The sequence below is a fragment of the Mustela nigripes genome, chromosome 12, assembly GCF_022355385.1.
Source record: "Mustela nigripes isolate SB6536 chromosome 12, MUSNIG.SB6536, whole genome shotgun sequence".
In the NCBI taxonomy this organism is placed as follows: domain Eukaryota; kingdom Metazoa; phylum Chordata; class Mammalia; order Carnivora; family Mustelidae; genus Mustela; species Mustela nigripes.
Window position 1 is genome coordinate 119,506,959 of NC_081568.1, and position 13,101 is coordinate 119,520,059.

Below are 13,101 nucleotides of genomic sequence, written 5' to 3' on the forward strand. Positions count from 1 at the left end.
CCCCAGTATCTCTACTGCCTGTAACTCAAGATTTCTCAAACTCACACTATTGATATTTGGGCCTGTCCTGTGCTTTCTCCGATGACTAGTAGCATCCTCAGCCTCTAATGTAAATAGCAAATACAAATTAATGGCAACTCCAGTGTGACAATGAAAAATGCCTCTAGACGTTGCCAAATTTTTCCTGTGATGCAGTGGGTATTAAAACTTTCAGTGGATTCTTGGAGCAGGGGGCTCAGTAACAGTTACAGGAGCTCTATCTAGGGCAATGATTTACTTTTTAGACCGAACTGCTTCTTATGAATGCTCAGTACCAGTTGATACAGTAATAGTTAAGTACCTTACTCCGTATGAGACGTGTAATGACATATGCCAGTGAAACCAAAGATCATTCACGATCTGAATTTGAAGGTGAAAGGACACTGAAAGTTACCAAGGAAACCCCACCTTGCTGTGATTCACATATAATTGGAGTGGGGGTGCACAGCTTTCAAGGGAGATGGTGAGTTGTTGTTTTTTTTTTAATTAAAACTATATATTTTATTTATTTATTCATTCATTCATTCATTCATTCATTAAACATTCCTGGTCAGGTCGACTAAGAGTTTCTCTATTCTAACCCATCATGAGTGGTCTTGAGGGACAATTAAAAATTTCTTAGCCTTCCAGATGGGGTAACTAGAACCAATATTCTCTTACAAGTAGTTGTTAAGGCTTAAAGTTGGGCATTTTAGGGCAAGTACAGTGTCTCATCATCCCCTTACCCAAAACCTTATTTCTTGGGACACAAAACTATCTTGAAGCTTTACCTTTTAAGAATCTCTTATATATTGGAGAATCAACAAAGTGAAGGCAACCTACTGAATGAGGAAGATATTTGCAAATGATCTGTTAAGAGGTAACTATCCAAAATATATAAATGACTTACACCACTCAACACTAGAAAAACAAATAATCTGATTATTATGGGCAGAAGATCTGAATAGACATTTTTCAAAAGAAGACAATATGGATGGCCAGCAGACACATGAAAAGATGATCAGCAGCACTCATTGTCAGAGAAATGCAAATGAAAACCACGATGATAAGTCACCTTGCATCTGTCAGGATGGCTAATATCAAGAAGACAGGAAATTTCAAGTGTCAACAAGGATATGGAGAAAAAGGAACCCTCACGCACTGTTGGTGGGAAGGTAAACTGATGGAGCCACTTTGGAAAATGGTGTGGAGGATCCTTATAAAATTAGACAGAATTACCATATGATCCAGTAATTTTACTACTGGTCATTTATCCAAAGGGAAAAAAAAACATTAATTTGAAAACCTATGTTTATTGGAGTATTATTTACAATAGCCAAGACATGGAAGGAACCTAAGTATCCCATCGGTAGATGAATGGATTTCATATATATATATGAAATATATATATATAATGGAACATTATTCAGACATAAAAAAGAATCAGATCTTGCCATTTGCAACAACATGATGAATTGGAGGTTATTATGCTAAGCAAAATGAGACTGCAAAATACCATATGATTTTGCTCATATGTGGAACCTAAAAACAAAGCAGAAAGAAACCCATAAATACAGAGAACAAACTGATGATTGCCAGAGTGATGAGGGGTACGGGGATGGGCAAAAGGGGCGAAGGGGTATGGGAGGTCCAGGCTTCCAGTTAGGAAATGAGTATGTCATTGGGATGAAAGGCACAGCGTAGGGATTATGGTGAATGGTATTGTAACAGTGTTGTATGGAGGCGGATGGCAGCTGTCCTTGTGGGGAGCTTAAGGAAGAGCTGTTGAGTCATGTTGTACATCTGAAACTAATGTAGCATTGTGTCGTCAACTATACTTCAACTAAAGATCATAATATGCTAGAGAAAGGTTCTTAGGGAGTTGGGGAGGTTTTGATCAAAAGCTACTGGTTACAGTTTTTATACTTTTTTATTCATTGATACTGCAAAAACAGTTGAACTAAAACCCTTTATAAATGTAGAGAAGAGCACTTTGATTTCAATGGACTTTTTGATGAGAGTAATAATAGAACTTTAGTTTTTTAAAGTCATTTTTAGGATTCATGGCATAGAAGAGTTTGATTCAGTTATATTTTCTTTTTGCTTTACTTCAATTCTTACCGTAAAGCCCTACCTGCCCCCCACACCCACTGCAGCACACACACGCATGTGCACACACACACACAAGCATCCAGGGCTTCCTAAAACTTGTGTGTGAGGTGAACAGTTGACTTACATGCTCCACAGGCATGTTATTACCAGAGAGCAAAAACATACTTTTAAATCATCATTATCGCCCACCTTCACTAATTAGCAATATGTTTCCAGTGCTTTCTGCTTGGTATTCATTTTTATTACCTTTCTTAGGGATAGTCATCGAGTCAGTTACGTGATTGTGATTTCTGTTGTTGCCTGAACCGAATTAGAATCAGGACCTTTGCTTATATGTATAATAACTTTTTTTCCCCTAATATCCCACTTATTTCTTTGAAAGGAAGAACATAATGTAATTAACATAATAAAATGATAAAAAAATGGGTTAGAGTAGGTGATGTTGCTGAAGGGGCAGACAGGAAGCCACGTCTGCTTAGGAAGGCTAGTTAGCTGACCCAGGTGTTGCTTATTCACAGGCTGTTTGTCTAGAAGCAGCTGTGGCTAGCTGCGAGCCCTTCAGTTTGGTGTCTGCTGACGTGACCCTTCTCTGTGAATGTAGCGAGTGTCGGGTGCTTCGAGCAGGTTGGTGCACTGGCTGCCCGAGGCGTGTAGTGGCTGCTTCTATCTTCATTTACATCACCTCCCAGCCCTTTGTGATTTTTTAATTGAAGCTGAATTCTTGGAGTATCACTATTTTGACATAGTAGCAAAGGTAATGATTCCTAGAAATTTAAAATATTTGAAAGGCCATGGAACATAGACTAGCATTGATCAGGACTGGAATCGATTCCCGGTTCAGTCATTTGCCACTTGTTACTTAATTCCTACAAGCCTCAGTTTCCTCCAATAATGAAACAGGGATACTACCCACCTTATAAGGTTGTTCACCTCACAATAAATAAAATATCTATAAATTACATAGCACAATGCCTATAATTATCAAAGTTAGATAGTAAATGTCAACTGATATTGATAAAACTTTTTGCTGCTTTCTGGGCTACACAGATGTTAATACCCTCAGTTCCAGATGGAAATGAGTTTGTTTTTTTTTTAATTGAATAGGTTATATAACTTGCCAGTTAGGAAATTAGAGAAATAGTGCTCGCTTTGGCGGCACATATACAAAAAAGAAGAAGAAGAAGAAGAAGAAGAAGAAGAAGAAGAAGAAGAGGAAGAGGAGGAAGAAGAAGAAGAAGGAGAAGAAATTAGAGAAATAATTTTGGTCTAATCCTCTTTGTAAATGTAAGCCATAGATATGCAGATTTGAGAATTATTATAGTATATTAGAAAAAGCATGAAGTTATATAGGTTTCACAACTGAAATAATGTCCTGTCACTGAATTTGGTTAATTATAAATATGTATGAAATAAAATCCTGATTATTGACTAATCTGCAATAATGGTAATAATACCTACTTTGTAGGAATAACATCAGGCAGGCACAGGTATATGGGAAATAAATCTGGTACTTTGTAGGTACTCAGTAAATACTCTTTTTTCCTTTCAGTGATTTATTTGCCTTAAATATGCAAAAGAATTAAGCATATACAAGTCTTAGTTCTAGCCAGAAAATCTATGGTACAACTTAGCATGTGGCAGAGAAATTGGCCAAATGTGTTAAGATCTCTCTTCATGGGACGCCTGGGTGGCTGAGTCATTAAGCCTCTGCCCTCAGTTCAGGTCATGATCTCAGGGTCCTGGGATCAAGTCCCACACCGGGCTCTCTGCTCAGCGGGGAGCCTGCTTCCCCCTCTCTCTCTGCCTGCTGCTCTGCCTACTTGTGTTCTCTCTCTCTCTCTCTCTCTGTCAAATAAATAAATAAAATCTTTAAAAAAGAAAGAAAGAAAGAAAGAAAGATCTCCGTGCTAGAGAAAACCTCCCATATGACATAGTCTAATTCCCTCCTTTTACTGATAATATAAGGGCACCAGAGGCTATGCCTTAGCGAAGACCCCCAGAATATAACATTATATGTTGAATTTGTATATGTGTTTGTATTAGAAAAAGTTTGTGTTGCCTTTGACACAAATTACATGCATTGGCCTGCAGGATACCATTTCCTTGGAAACAAGAGTAGTAGAATTCACTATTGAAAGAGGTGTTTGATTATTTTAATGTAGAGTATGGAGCTAAAAACTACCCTAGTATTTTAACCTTTAAACTCAACAATGTGGGGGTGCCTGGGTGGCTCAGTCGATTAAGCGTCTGCCTTTGGTTCAGGTCATGATCCCAGGATCCTGGGATCGAGCCCACATCAGTCTCCTTGCTCAGTGGGGAGCCTGCCTCTCCCTTTGCCTCTCCCCCTGCTTGTGTTCTCTCTCTATGTCAAATAAATAAATAAAATCTTTAAAAAAACAAACGCAACAACAAGAACGATCTACTACAATCTCCAAAGCATCAGTATACAGACGTTAACATCCATATACCTCATCCACATACCCTTTTGTGCATGTTTGAAGTAAGTGGGTTTCAATGAAGTAACCTTTCTCTGGTAGGAGATGCTAAGGGCAGACAGAGGTTCAGACAGACCTCTGTCACCCCCACGGAAGACCCCAAGGAGGAGAAAGCGGTGGTTAACAATGGTGAGGGGGGCCATCGTCATCATGGGTGATGAACTGGATGGAAGGAACACAGATATCAGCTTCACCAACTTCATGTAGAAGATGAGGAAGTTCACAGAAGTTTACAGTCGTGGGAAAAGGCATAGTATTAACATGTAATTTTAAAATCATTTTCACATATTTAATCTTTATTGAGAGTTGGGGGGCATAATGGATGTCAGTTGACCTTCCTCTGCCCTGCCTCTCTGCCCATTGTCTCTTTTCTGTCCTGAGCAAACCTGAACTTAGAGCCTATTGCCTCTTACAATTCCTTCCTACAAACCCACTGCTGCCAAAGCATTACTGAGCATTGCAAATTTTCCCCGGGATTACATAGGGGAGAATCTCGTGCCACAACAAACAGCTTCATCCTCACTTAATATTTCTCTTCTCCGGAGCCCCTCCCTCACTTTGTTGTTTCTGTGGGATCTTTTCACTCACTGTACTCCACCAAAGTGTGCATACACATGGACACCGGGACACGCAAACACACATACGCCTCACGGACTGCTCATTCTTCCTCCTAGACATCTCCTTGAACTTGAAATGTCTCTCCTCTGTGGCACTGCACATCAGCAACCACACCCAGATGCACACGGCCAAGTGCATCAGGAGCTCTGGGCAGCTAATGGCCTGTGGTGAACAGCTGGCCCCGTGATTTAGAGGACCCCTCTGTGGCCTTTTGCTATTTATTTTGCTATATTCCTTGTAATCTTACTCCCAGCACCTTCTCCACTATGTTTCAAACAAGCACATTGTTCTCATAAAAGGAAACTTTATCCACTTCATTTGATTGGCAACCAACTTTTTCCTGTTTTTTTCTAGGTTAACATGAGAATGAGCTTATAATATCTGAGCACATCCTGACTCTGGGTGAGAGAAAAGCAGCCCTAAATTGATCTGGTAGAAGACGGAAACCAGGCCGTCGTTTTCAAAGTTTTTCATGGCTCATTCATTCAATAAATATTTGTAATCATCTACTCTGCACCAGGCCTTGTGAGAGGTGGGTACATGAAGCTCGGCTCTAATGGGAGCAGCTGGCTCCAGCTGGGAGAATGCCACCTGGGTTTTATAAACACTGCCTGCGCAGTGGGTGGTAGACCGGCGAGGACATTTGCGTTCCTGAGGAACAGAAGTGAAGGGCGTGCCATGGGAGGTTCTAACTCTGAGGCCCAGAGTGCTTACAACCACCCCAGTAACCGCACCGCCCTGAGTGGGGTGGGGCTGGGGGGACTCTCGTGTCCTCCACCAGAATTCCCCTCTGCTCATTTGGGTGTGCAGCGCCAGGGAAAAATGGAGGCCTCACCGCCGCAGGGACTGCATAAGTGGCCACATGTAATGCCTTGTGTCACTGACTGGGAACCACAGGCACTTTGGCTGGGCTCTGAGTGACCACGCAGGTATTCATTCCTAAGGGTGTTCCAAGTGAATGACCAGAGACTGGAAGTTAATTGCCTGTTGCAGTTTTACTCCAGGTTCCCCCCAAGTTCTAATTAGCCATAAATGAGCTTGGCTCACCTCAACCCAAGTTGTAAGAGTGCTTTCTTGTCTGAGTTGCTCCGTGTAGCCAAGCAAGAATAAGAAGAGTGTTTCCAGGTGGACTTATAAATGAGGGAGTCTTGATTTACAACAACGTTCAATAAAAGGTAGAGGGCTTGCCTGACGTGGAAAAGCCAATAGGTGATGTCCCAGAGTACGATGAGTGAAATGCGCAATATGGGAAATGCACTGCTTGTCTGAAAGGCTTCTAAAGGATAGGCACTGTGCCTCTTTTATTTCAATGACTGCCCCTGAGCCTCAGCAAGGAGGCTTGATCTCTCGAAGTTCCCTGCTTTAAATTAAGAGCAGTCTGCAGAGACCTTTTAGAACATGCTTGGGATGCATCAGCAGCAGCCAGTGGATTAAATAAAAACCAAAAACCTCCAATGGCTTCTGTCCTTGCCAGTGCTCCCCAGGAGTGATCAAGAGCAGGTGGGAAGACTTGTTTGTCCTGAGATGGCTGAGGGTCCATACAGTCCATGCAGAAGGAATCCCAGACTCATATAGAGATAGGGAAATTTGAGTGAAATGGAAGGAATCCTGGAAAATGTGCTCCTGTGAGAGGACACTAAAGAAAACAAGTCTGTGAAGACTGGACAAAAACAGAAGTACTTCTCTCTAGTTTAAAAGAGATGGCTAGCCAGCTCTAATAGACATCCCATACCTTCCTGCAAAGTGGTCAGAGCTCTAATCTGACTTAGGCAGCCCAGAAATCGCCAATGACCAAGAAATGAGTTGAGCTGTTCTAAGCAGGACTTGCTGCAGCAAGAGACTGGGAAGGCGGTACTTTCCCAGGACAGCCAGATCCCATCTGGGAGGAGTCAGGCCATGGCCTTGGAAGGAGGTTACCAACTCCCAGAGGTGGGAATGTGCTGCCAGGTCCTTGCAGGCAAGGGATCTTCCCTAGGATCTGTGACATAAGGGTTTCTGAGGGTTAGGCAAGAAGAGTGTGGTCCTCAGAGCTGTTCCTTGGTTACCTTGCAGATGGTTGTCCTGAGTTAGCCCAGGAGCATGTGCCATCCATATGGAGGCCAAAGTACTGACTATTTGCCATGAAATGTGCTTCCAAAGGACATCACACTGAGTATACAGAAGAGAACAGCAGCTCAGGGTCTTCAGCCTCCAGCTGATCCAAGGAAATGTCCTCTTTCACTTGTTACCAGGCCAGCTCTGTAAATAGTTGGTAGAAAAACACAGAAGATACATTGAGACCAGACTAACAGGAAGGTTGGGTATTGCAGGTATTGGGTCCTGGACTTGGGGAAGGCAGTCTAGCAAACATGACCTTGTAACTTCTGTGGCTCTACTCTCCACAGGGTTTGTTCAAGGTGATGATGCTTTGAGGCAGATGATTCATGATTTGGAATTCCAAGCTTACTGGATGTGCCATACACACTAACAGTCCACTTTTGCAGATTGCCTAGCAGACTAAGAAGCATCCCTGGAGCCAGGAAGCCTCTCTGTTTTTTCATGAAGGCCAGCCAATGACTGGGGAGGGGGCCGAGATAAGCAGGTAGATTAAGGCTTTTAACCTCTGAGGTGTATAGTGGTACTTATTTCCTCGTATCCTTGTATATCATTTGTATCTCTTTTCCTATTGTGGATAAGAAATCATTTCTGGCCCAAGAAAGGTAGTAGAAGCAGAAGATATCACAAGAAAAGAAAACTACAAATCAACATTCTTTATAAATATAGATGCAAATATAGTATAATATATATATATATATATATATATATATATATATATATATAGATGCAAATAGAGCTCAACTATATGAATCCAACAATATATATATAAAGGATTACGCATCATGGCCAAATGAGATTTAGTCCAGGAATGCAAGGTTGGTTTGATACCCAAAAACTAGTTTAGCCCTTCGTATCAGTAACACATCATAGAATAAAACATCAAATGACACAACCATCTCACCAGATACAGAAACACTCGACAAAAACCAATGTACTTTCATGAAAAAAGATACAATGAAGTAGGAATAAAGGAGAACTTCTTCAACCTGCTAATGGGCATCTGTGAATAACAATTGCTAATATCACATTTAATGGTAAAAGATTGAAAGATTTTCTCCAAGATCACAAACAAGATGACGCGGCCAATTTTCAATATATCTATGCAACATCATACTGGAGGTTCTAGCCAGAGCAATTTGGCAAACAAACAAAAACAACATCAATAACAACAAAAACCCAGAAATAAAAGGCATCTTGATTAGGCAGGAATAAGTAAAAACCATCTCTATTTGTAGTTGGCATGATCTTACACATAGAAAACCCTAAAGTATAAAATATATATATATGAGAGCTAAGAAATGAGTATATAAGATTATAGAAGACAAGATCAATGTACAAGTCAGTTGTGTGTCTAAACACTAACAATGAATAAGCCAAAAATGAAATTAAGATATCAATTCCATGTATTATAGCACCCCCCAAAATTAAAAGACTTAGGAATAAATTTAACCAAAGAAGTTCAAGATATGTATGCTCTAAACTATAAAACATTGCTTAAAGAAATTAAAGAAGATCTTAATAAATAGAAAGATCCCATGGAACATTTTGTATTGTTAAGTCAGTACTCCTCAAACGTACTTAGAGATTCAACACAATTTCTATCAGAATCCCAGCTGGCTTCTTTGTAGGAGCTGATGACCACATCCTAAAATTCCATGAAAACTCAAGGAACCCAGAATAGCTAAAACAATGTTGAAAGGAGAACAAAGTTGGAGGACTCACGCTACACAATTTCACAACCTACTATGTACTACAGCCGTCGAGACAGGTATGGTAGAGCCATAAGGACAGACATACAGATCAATGGAATAGAATTGAAAGTCCAGAAATAAACCCATACAGCTACAGACAATTGACTTGTTTTATTTAAAGATTTAAAGATTTTTTTTTAAGATTTATTTTTTAAAGTAATCTCTACACTTACTATGGGGCTCAAACTCAGAACCCTGAGATCAAGAGTTGCATGTCCCAGAGACTGAGGCAACCAGGCTCCCATGGTTAATTGATTTTTGACAAGGGTGCCAAAGCAATGCAATGGGGAAAAAAACAATGTCTTCAACAAATGGTGCTGGAACAGCTAGATATCAACATATAAAAGAATGAATATGAACCACTACTTCATAACATATACAAAAATCAACAATTAATCAAAATGGATCAAAGGCCTAAATGTAAGGGCTAAAGATATTAAACTCTTAGAAGAAAAACAGCTGTAAATCTTCATGACCTTCAGTTAGGCAATAGCCTAACTGCCAACAAGCAACAAAAGTGAAATGAACCCGAGGTCATTAGAATTAAAAACTTTTGTGCATCAAAGGACACTATGAAGAAAATTCTGTGAATTGATACACCACAGAATGGCACAAAATATTTTCAAATAATATGTCTGGTGAGAGTTTGGTATCCAGAATATATAAAGTATTCATATAACTTAACAGTAAAAAGACAACCCACTTAAAAAATAGGCAAAGGATCTGATCTTCTTTTTCCCAAAGAAGATGTAAAAATAGTCAGCAAGCACATGAAAATATACTTAACATCATTAGTCATCAAAAAATGCAAATCAAAACTCATCGGGTCCAATTCACAATTATAACTTAAAACTGGAAAATAGTCAGTGTTGGTGAGGAAATAGAGAAATTGAAACCCTCATACATTGGCTGGTGGGCATATAAAAAAAAATTCCTCAAAGGGTTAAAGAGAGTTACTGTAAGACCCATATTCGGGTACCCAAGAATTCAAAACAATGCTTATATAAAAAAATTGTAGATGTATGTGTGGATGTTCATTGCTGCATTATTCATATTAACTAAAAGCAAAAACAATCCAAGGGTCATTAGTTAATTCATCGATTAATAAGAGAAGTGGTATATCCATTCAACAGAATAGTATTCAGCTGTAAAAATGAATGAAGTAATGATAACATGCTCCAACATGGATGAATCTTGGAAATATCATACTAAGTGAAAGGTGGGATGAGGTACATCTCATTTAGAAAGTCTAATAATTTCACTGTTATCATTCCTTCACTCTTCTGATCCTGGACAGAGAGCTCATGCTGGAAATCTCTGAGTGATGTGCTAGGTCCTATCTGTGAACTACAAAGGCCCAACATTGCCTCAACACCCTTTCTTGGTAAAGCTGGTCCATTGACTTATGGATGAGTTAGGTACCTGCCTAGCCTCTTCACTGTAGCTCAGTCAAGATTGATTGACCCAGGAATGAACACCTGGTGTAGGGGAAATAAATCACAATTCGGGTAGATCCAATCAAGTGCTCCAAACTTCACAACACTGGGGCTTGGAGGAACTCAATCCATCAATTCACAGGGACTGGTTGCATTTATGAAGCTGATTTTTAAAGCTTACCCTGATGCAATGGTAAGGTGACTAATTCCTGGTTTGCCTGAACTTTCCTGGTTTTAACACTTGAAAATCTTGCATCACAAGAACCCCCCACAGTTCAGGCAAACTGGGTAGCTTGTCACCCTAGAAGGGTGCCGATATGTATACTGTGGAGCCAGTATACATATTGGTGCAGAAGTGGGCAAGGGAAGCAGACGTATGTGAGCAGAGTTACAGGGGCTAGCCCTAAAATCAGTGAGAGCTGCTGCCTCTTCTCCTGATGATTTTCCAGTTCCTTCCTCTTCTCACCTATTCATCTAATACTGGACCAAAGTTTATTGACCATTCACCTTGTTTTAGGCAATTTGGTAGAGATAAAGATGGTCTTGAGGCCTGGATTTCTTCCCATTCTTGGGTTTTCCAAGATACCCAAAACCCTTTCAAGAAATTCTATTTTATGTTGAGTGAGTCTCTATTCCTTGAAATCAAACTATCTTTAAATACTTGTCTGTTAAAATGATGGAGGGCCCAGGGAAGAGGGCAGGAAGAGGGTGTTTCCGCTTAAAAATTCCACAACTCTTCACATCAGTGGATAAAGGATTCTCTGTTTACGGTATATGTCCACCTGTATCCTCCTACAGGACCAAGTTTGGGAACAGTGACATCCATAGGTCTTAACGGTTGGGAACAAGAAGACTAAACAGACATTTTAGACATGCAACTTGGATGAAGAAAACTTCCAGTTCCTTCCTTTCTAAAAGGTCTCCAATGAATCCTGGGTGTTCTCGCTAGACCAGTGGCTTTCAGATGTTTTTTACTTCTACCCTGAGAAAGACATACAGCAAATAGGGTAGATATCACCATGAAAGACTCTGCAGCAATGAAAGCAATGGACCAGAGTACAGATAGTGTCTTTTTAGTTTCATTTCATGTAACTTATAAAAAGCATGAGCCCAGAAGAAGGAATATTTTACAAAAACATACATGTATAACAAAAAAAGTTAACATTTAACACATGATAATGGTTGCCTATGGGGGACAAGGAGGTAAATGAAAGTGGAGGATGGGGGATTAAGGGAAATAAAACAAGAGATGGAACTTCTGCAGACCAATGAGAAGATATGACATGAACTAATTAGAGTAAACGTGATTTTTTAAAATGCATTTTACCCTGCAACCTATGTTTAGCTGTAACAAAGGTTTCACAAATCATTATTTACCTTCACTATGTTCAGTATGCTCTCGTTTTGTCTTATGTGACTTTTTAAAACATGAGTCACAACCTACTAAATTGTTTTCCCATCTTCCTAATGCAATAGGACCTGTAGCTGGCAAGCTGCACCAGACTTCGGTGAGAAGTACACATGCTCGGCAGCTCTCTACTTATGGGACAGACTCCAAAGCCATTTAAGCACGGGCATTTTTGCAAGGGGAGGAAACAGTTTGCCTCTCTTTCATTTTTTAAAAAAAGATTTTATTTATTTATTTGACAGAGAGAGATCACAAGTAGGCAGAGAGGCAGGTAAAGAGAGAGGAGGGAGCAGGCTCCCTGCTGAGCAGAGATTCCCAACACGGGGCTCGATCCCAGGACCCTGAGATCACGACCTGAGCTGAAGGCAGAGGCTTTTACCCACTGAGCCACCCAGGCATCCCGCCTCTCTTTCATTTTATACAGATACATTTTGGATTCATTTCTGCCTCTGATTGAAGTTCAGAAGTACAATGTAGTAGGCAAAAAATGGTCCCCCAAAGTCCATGTCCTAACTGTAGGAAGCTTTTGTTACCTTATGGAAAAAAAAGGAGAATTAAGTTTGCAGGTAGCACTAAGGTTGTCAGTAGCTGACGTTAAAACTGGGAGACTATTCTGGATTATCTAGTTGGGCCCGATGGAGTCACAAGGGTCCTTAAAAGTGGAAAAAGAAGACCGAGCAGAATGATGCAATGTGAGCGGGTCTCCACTCGTTTTTGTGGCATTTGAAGATGGAGAAAGGGAACTACCAGCCTAGGAATATGCATGGACTCTAGAAGCTGAAAAAAGGCAAGGGAGTGGATCTTACCCAGAGCCTACAGAAAGCAACTCAGCCTTGCCAATGCTTACATTTTAGCCTATGAGACCCCTATTAAACTCCTGCCCTACAGAACTGTCAGGTAATAATTTTGTGGGTTTAAGCCGCTAAAGTTTGCAATAATTTGTTACCTTGCAGATGCAAGATAATTTATGCAAACAGTTAGAAAAGTTGCACCTTGGGATGCCGGGGTGGCTCACTCATTTGAGCAGCCCACCTTGGATTTTGGCTCAGGTTCTAATCTCAGGGTCGCAGGATCGAGCCCTGTGTTAGACTCCAGGCCCACCTTGGATTTTGGCTCAGGTTCTAATCTCAGGGTCGCAGGATCGAGCCCTGTGTTAGACTCCAGGC